This window comes from Cucurbita pepo, chromosome 8, assembly GCF_057944985.1.
Source record: "Cucurbita pepo subsp. pepo isolate OVF chromosome 8, ASM5794498v1, whole genome shotgun sequence".
NCBI classification, from domain to species: Eukaryota; Viridiplantae; Streptophyta; class Magnoliopsida; order Cucurbitales; family Cucurbitaceae; genus Cucurbita; species Cucurbita pepo.
Window position 1 is genome coordinate 6,716,327 of NC_141805.1, and position 6,021 is coordinate 6,722,347.

Here is a 6,021-nt window from a genome sequence, read left to right on the forward strand (position 1 = left end):
CAAACTAATTAAAAACCCATCTCTCAAATCAATTCCTCAAAACTTAATAAAGTAACTGAAATAGTTAGGTGTTTCATATCCAGCAATTTATAAGGAATTTTTGTTTTAAAATACAACAAATTCCCAAACCCCATTTATAAAAACCCTAACACTTATCATAATTCTTCACAAGCCATCGCACAAACCTACAAACCCTTCAATATCTCTCCACCAATGGCTTCCAAGCTCTCTTCGCCCATTGCCCTCCTCCTCCTCAACCTCCTCTTCTTCACTATGGTCAGCTCCACCTATGTCCCTTGCCCACCGCCGCCACACAAGCCCCACAAGCCCACCCCATCAAGGCAGCAACCATCACTTCGCAAGTGCCCCAGGGACACCCTCAAGCTTGGCGTCTGCGCCGACTTGCTGGAAGATCTAGTGCACTTAGTGATCGGCTCACCACAAAAATCCCCATGCTGCACCCTAATCCAAGGCCTTGTTGACCTGGAAGCTGCTGTGTGCCTTTGCACTGCGGTGAAGGCCAGAGCCTTGGGTCTCAAGATTGACCTCTCAGTTTCCCTCAGCTTGCTTTTAAACTACTGTGGAAAGAAGGTTCCTTCCGGCTTCCAATGCCCTGCTTGAAACCAAATTCTTTCATTTCCGTTTCTTGTTTTTCTTCAATTTTTCATTTCAAAGTCGTGTTTAAATAATCAGTTTGGTCGTACGTCGTGTTATGATGGGTTTGGAAATCTTCTCAGAATTCCACCATCTTTTTATCGTTTCATTACAATGCAATGTAACATAATGGTACGTAGTTTTTTTTTTCAAATGAACAACGTTGTTCGTCTATTCTTGTGTCTTATTACAAATTTGACGATGCATATGTTTGAAACCTCAAATCTTGTTTCACGTGTGTCACTTGCATGAAATCATAATAAACCCTTAACTTCAAAATTTTCATGACGAAAAATTAAAGAGAGTAATATTAAAACTCAAGTTTTAAATGACAATGTTGTTGAAAAATGTAGAGACCTCAATTTAATGAAAATATGGATGTCAGTGTAACAGCCCAAGTACGCCGCTAGTAGATATTATCCGTTTGGAATCGTTATGTATCGTCGTCAGCCTTACGGTTATAAAACATGTTTGTTAGGGAGAGGTTTTCACATTCCTATAAAGAACGCTTTGTTCTCCTCTCCAACTGACGTGGGATCTCACAATCCACCCCCTTGGGGGCCAGCGTCTTTGTTGGCACACCGCTCGGTGTCTGGCTCTGATGCCATTTGTAATAGCCTAAGCTCACCATTAGCAGGGATTATCTACTTTGGCCCGTTACGTATCGTCGTTAGTCTCACGGTTTTAAAATGTGTATGTGAGAGATGTTTCCACATACTTGAAGAAATGTTTGGTTCTCTTTTTCAACCGACGTGAGATCTCATAGTCCATGGGAACTTTTGAAAAATTTATGAGAATATTTAAACCGTCGTATAAGAATTTACTATTCTAAACGAGGAAGAGGGTTATTATTAATATTATGTGTTGATATTTTTATTAAATATAAGGTCAATTTTTATACAATATGATTAAAAAGTGGATTTGGTGGACAATATTAGATATCGACATATTAATGAAAAAAGAATACAATGGTCCGTGTCAATACTCTCCGTCACGGTCAATGAAAAGCAAATTGTAGAGATAATTGCTACATTTTTCTTTTTCTTTTATTTATTTATTTATTTAATTATTAATAGAAACAACTTTAATTTTAATTTCGAAGAAGACTATGCATAATTCGTGGTTCACTAAGCTGGATAATTTTTTTTTTTTCTAATAATTATTTATTACAACCTTTTCATAATTTTTGAATTGTTATCCATGATACTTCATATTAATTACATCATCATATGCCTCTTTTATCTCGATTCAATGATAAGTATTTTAATATATTTAAAATAGTAAAATGGGTTTTTTTTTTATTATTAATTTAATTTATTAGTATTTTTGTTGTTTATATTTTTTTTTCAAAATTATCTATTGATATTGACATTTCCATAAAATCGAGACTTCCACATTTTAAACATTAATGTTAAGTAACTAATTTTGATATCTAACCTAAGGGCTATAACTTGAATAGAAAATGCAACTATCATACCTTCATTCTCATAGCCTATATAGTGACCCTACATGGTTGTCTTACCTTCATGTAAAAAAAATAGCACTTGGTTTGATAATTTAAAAAAAATACTGAGTAAATAATCACACTGTTGCGGTCGGAAAATGCAAATACATGCAACGATCTCTACTTTTCAGTCTGGATAGAGTTGAATGTGTAATATTTCTCTACACATGCACACATAGATCCACCTAGCAGACTCGTATACGTATCCTCTAAGTCTACTTGTTGGGCTAGCTTAAACTCACGTTGGCAGAAGCTATGGAGGGAAAGGAGCATGCATAAGACCACGACGTACATGATATCGAAGTTTATGTAGTGTAATATATGGAGGTTCATGCATCATACAACCAAGCCAACATTAAAGCCATTTTGTAGGCGAAGTTATTTTTATGGAAAATTAGAGTATCTTTGTTTAAGACCTACCTTGATCGGCACAAATGTGAGGATTGTTGAGCTATTCTTAGATATATTTATATTTTAAGTCTCTCCTTTCTCCGGTAGAGTTGAAGTGTCACAGCCCAAAATTTGATGCTCGAAATCAAGGGCTGGACCAACAGACTATGCAATGAAATCGTGTAATAACAAATAGAGAAGACGAGATTTAAAAAAAAAAAAAAACTTTTGCAATTACGTAAAAGGTTTAAAATCCAAAACAAGGTGTTCAAGTAAGAAAAGTATGGAAATGGTTTACAAGCAATGCATGACAAATCTAACAAAATTATGCACAGACTCCTAGATGCCCAAGGACACTCCTTTGTGGCATTAAGATTCAGCATGCATTCCCGCCTCGATCCATGGCATCACTCACCTGAAAAAAAAAAAAAAGAGTAGAAAGGAATGAGTATAAAAATACTCATTAAGCAGGCTACTTGTAGGCTCTTTTCGCATCCTTATCTTGGTGGGTAACCATGGTCTTTCTCGAGTTTCTAAGGAGAGTGATCTAAGCTGCAACTCTCTTTTCTGTATCTTAGGAGGCTTGCCCATCTTAAGCAGTGAAATGATCAGTGTCCTGAGGTGAGGTGCGACCTCATAAGTAAATCTGAGGGGATTGTATGGCTGGATCTGAAAATGTGACTCTCTCTGAACATCATCCATGGAGGTTAACTGACGACCCTCACACGGGACCATACATCCACTAAACGGGGTGCGACCCCCTGTGTGCCGGTCAGCTACTGAGTCATCCTATGTGGCTCCACGTCCCCCACTCAGGGACGGGTTTCTATGGCCCAGGAGTCCTGGGCACCTATCACACTTCCGTATCCAGATCTGCTAAGCTCAACGATCACCGTACCGGAGCTCTGTCTCGACGGTACGATATCGGAGGAGAGAGGAAAGTGAGGTTCTGATGACACTACCTACACTGCTCAACTCTAGGATTCTCGTGCCTGGTCTCACAAACCTATTGGGTTTGGAATTCTGGGCTCTAGATCTGCCAGTAATCATTTTGCGGGTCTAATTGCACGGTATTCTAGAGGTCCCCCAACCAAGGGTCTCGTCTAGCCTACTTAGTCACAAGCACCCTAATCTAAGCTCATAATTTCTTCCTATTCATCAAGAAAGATACACAAGCAATCATCATGCATAAGAGTTAACACGCCGCAGTTCATGCAATGTTAACAAACATGCTCAACGGGAAGATAACGTCCATCTTTACCCGGAGCGCAGATTTCACAAGTTTCCCAACCTCTTCATGCATACATACATTATCAGAGTCTCAATCAAAACAGATTTAATACACATTTCGTATCTAGCTTTCCATAATCATCTCATATTCGCAGTTTTTATACTATTATGCTAAGTCCGGCTAGCTAATTTCATAGGTGGTAGCATGCATGCTTGTTCCTAGTGGTTCCTACAAGTACTGCTCGTGGGAATCCAAATGGCTACTTACTTGGTTGACGCGTTCCTTCCCGAGTTCGAGTTTTCTTGACGGAATGGATTCCAACAAATCTGAAATTTCCTTCACAAGTCCTAATTCACATAATAATAGGGTCAGCATCAAAATCGGATCAGAAAACAAGCAAACAGAGACCGAACGGGAAGAAAATTGGTGCCTCACGCGCCCCCACGCGCGACACGCGCGCCGTGGAGGGTCACTACGCGCGCCTGCCCCACGCGCTGCCCCCCGCGTAGGCGCAGGTTAGAGGCACCTGTTCGGGCGCTTCACGTGCGGTGCGGGTCGGGCCGGCCAAGTCTGCGCGCCTGATGCGTGTCCTGCCGGGTGAGGTCGTGCTTCACCAGCTGGTGATCGACACGTGTCGATCACCAGTTCCGCCGCTCTCCTCCATTGCCGACCGACGCGTGGCGGCCTCCACCCTCTCTCCTACGTTTTTTTTTTCATTTTCCAGGTCTCTTCACGTTTCGATCTATTTTCTTTCGACTTTTTTATCTTCCAATTTGTAATCCGATTCGACAAATTTTCTTCACGAACCTTGTAGATCTCATATTCTACTCCTTCGAAACAATTTTCTTAAAATTTTCTGATAATCACAGATCTTATTATTTGAGTTCGAATTCGGAGAAAAAAATAAGAGTTCTTACCAAAAATCACGTTTTCTTGAAACTCCGATTCGAACGCCAATCTTGGCCGCCTTCACTCCAGAACTTAACCAGATAGCGCTGTTGAGGGTAAGAGTCCAAGGATCAACACAAAACGTCACTAATTATAGTTGATTGTCTCATAATTTTCTGTTTTTCGACAGCAATAGCACTCTGTTTTAGTTTTGTTTAAATAGTTAAAATCTCCAACACCCATTTGAATGTTACCCAAAAACTCAATTTCCAGCGAAAAAATTAATAAAAAAAGATAGGTTCCCTGTGGAATCGATAATTTACTTATTACTTGGTACTTGTGATAGTGTATACTTGCACTTATTCTTGTGAATTTTACATCATTTTATTCTATACATCCACAAGCGATCAGCTATTCTTAGATATATTTATATTTTAAGTCTCTCCTTTCTCCGGTAGAGTTGAAGCCTCAAGAAAAATAGCCACATAAATAGTTCATACTCGTAATTGTGCTCCATACATTAAACCTATGATAATTAGCCAAACTATCAAGTTTGAATAGTTCATGACACTATGGGGTTCCGCTGACTTCCAGACGTCGTTATAGATTAGCTTGATTAAAGGGTCCAGGCGAGCGCCCGGACGATTCACGCTCGCATGTGTTGGTCATGTGTAAAGGAAGTACTACACATCCAATTTGTTCGAGATTGGAGGTCACTCGTAGATGAGTTAGAGCTCGATCCCAAGAGCATGTTGCATGTGTTTGCATCAGCATGACCCCTACAGTGGGTCACTTACTGAGTATTCTTTGAAATACTCAAGCCGTATGCCACATATCATTTTTCAGGTAAAGACAAAATGCCCATGTACGGACGACGACGACATCGAAAATAGATACTGTGGTACGTGCATAAGGTAGTTGCATGTTTAAATTCTTAGTCATAGGAGTATAGGACGCTTTTATTTCATTATTTAGATTATTCCATTTGTAATTGTTTTGTGTTAATTTTAAATTCCAACGTTATATTTTGAAACACGTAAGATCGACAATGTGTTCTAGTAGTTTGAAGTGTTCTGAATGTGTTTTAAATTTTTCGTTATTTATGATGAGTATCTAAGAGTTATATTCCGCATTTAAGAGATAAGCATGAGACTTGGTAGCGACTCTGAGTATGTAAAAATTTAGGATCGTTACATAAAACATTAACTTGAGACTAAAGAAGAAGTTAAAACCTAAATGGGAATGAGTGAATAAAAACGCCAAACCGAATCAAATAAGTTAACAAATCAAAATTTGTTACCCATGCAGTATTAGAAAGCCATGACAAAGGGATGATCTTAGAGTCAAGGTCGAG

General features: G+C 39.0%; 1 pseudogene; it reads left to right on the plus strand.

Annotated features, from left to right (window-relative positions):
- The first annotated feature begins 213 nt into the window (after nucleotides 1-213).
- On the plus strand, nucleotides 214-621 carry LOC147791454 (14 kDa proline-rich protein DC2.15 pseudogene; annotated as a pseudogene).
- The last annotated feature ends 5,400 nt before the right edge of the window (nucleotides 622-6,021 follow it).